This window comes from Brassica oleracea, chromosome C5 (assembly GCF_000695525.1).
Source record: "Brassica oleracea var. oleracea cultivar TO1000 chromosome C5, BOL, whole genome shotgun sequence".
Lineage (NCBI taxonomy): Eukaryota > Viridiplantae > Streptophyta > Magnoliopsida > Brassicales > Brassicaceae > Brassica > Brassica oleracea.
Genome location: NC_027752.1, coordinates 19,145,013 through 19,146,424, shown reverse-complemented (window position 1 = coordinate 19,146,424; position 1,412 = coordinate 19,145,013). Strand labels below are relative to the sequence as shown.

Here is a 1,412-nt window from a genome sequence, read left to right as displayed (position 1 = left end):
GGGCCGTCTTCTGACTCGAAGTGTTTATTACGGCTTCTTTCGATAAAGAACGAACTTTCCGCGGTTTTTACGGTAAAGTTTGATCGATGACTTAGAATTGCGGGAAACGTGAAATGAGTTCGCTACGGTCTTCGGAAGATAGCATCGAAGGGTAGACGAGAATGCATGGACTAATGTTGTATCGACATTTCGGAAGAGCTCGGTCGCTACGTAGCGATCGAGCGGAACGGACGCTAGGTCGCTACGTAGCGACCCTTTTCGAGCTCTTGTCCGATGTCTCATGTTTCCTCCGCAAAGCTTTTCATAAAGAAGAATCTATTTCGAAAAAGTATTTGTCGAAGAAGGTTTTTCGTTTTCTTCTTCGGACGTTTTGAATGTTAACTTCGTCGTAACCGTTTTTGACCCCAACAGTTAGCCCCCCAGCTCGTGCGTCCGGTTTGACGATTTTGGCAAAGTTAGGCGTATTGAACGAAGTTTACTTTAAACTCCGCGGAAGAGAATTCTCGAGAAAGTGTATATTAAAATATATAAAATTTCGAGCCCATACTTCTATAAGTAGTGAGCTCTTGTCATTCATTTGTTTCAAACCTCCAAAACCTCTCTAGCTCCAAATCTTTTGCCTTTAATATGTCTTCTTCCCATGGTGACAAGAGAAATTCCGATGTTGAGATGGGCGAGGCCACCTCTCCGGCTCCGATTCCGACTTCTCCGGTCAAAGCGCCGGCTTGCGTTGCCTACCATCTCTCCTTTTACCATCTCTCCTTTCGAGAGAGACGAGTTCGTCGCCAAGCCGAGAAAGAACAGGTTTGAGCCGGCGCCGAGTTCCCGTCCTTTTCTGCACTGGCCATTGCTCCGGGTCATGGGACCGAGGTCGTAACTCCGCGAGATACGGGAACTCTCGTAGGCTCGGTCGTTCCGGATGCTTCGGCTTTACCTGCTGGATCGTCCATGACTCCGATTCTCGTCGAAGATAAGGAGAAGGCTGCTGACTCTATGCCTCCTCCTCCGGCCAGGAAACAGATCGTTTTAGCGTTGCGCGCTCCTAGTGTTGTTCCGGTTGCTCAGCCTACGGGCCGGAAGAGGAAGTTTACCAAGGGCGGTGACGGGGAATCTTCGCAGCAAGGAGACTCAAGGGCAAGGAGGCTCGAGCATAGCATCGGGGCTTCGCGGAAAGGTTTGTCGCTCACTCACTTTCTTGATCGTTGTATATTTTTCTAAAAGACAAAGAATCTCTAACTTTCTTCTCATTTCGCAGTTCGTGTCGTTGATCGACGGGATGATCAGCGAGTGCGGTTCTGAGACCAGTCGTCTCGCCGGGAAGTTGTTGGAACTGCAGGGTAGATGGTCTGAAACTGAGGCCATGCTGACGGCTGTCAAGGATTCTCACTCCGTGAAAGTGTCGAAACTTGAGG

At 49.2% G+C, this 1,412-nt stretch overlaps 1 protein-coding gene across 2 annotated transcripts in view; it reads left to right on the top strand.

Annotated features, from left to right (window-relative positions):
* The window catches only part of LOC106294035, a 9,042-nt gene that overhangs the window by 1,055 nt on the left and 6,575 nt on the right, over positions 1-1,412 (top strand). The gene's annotated exons all lie outside the window — the stretch shown is intronic.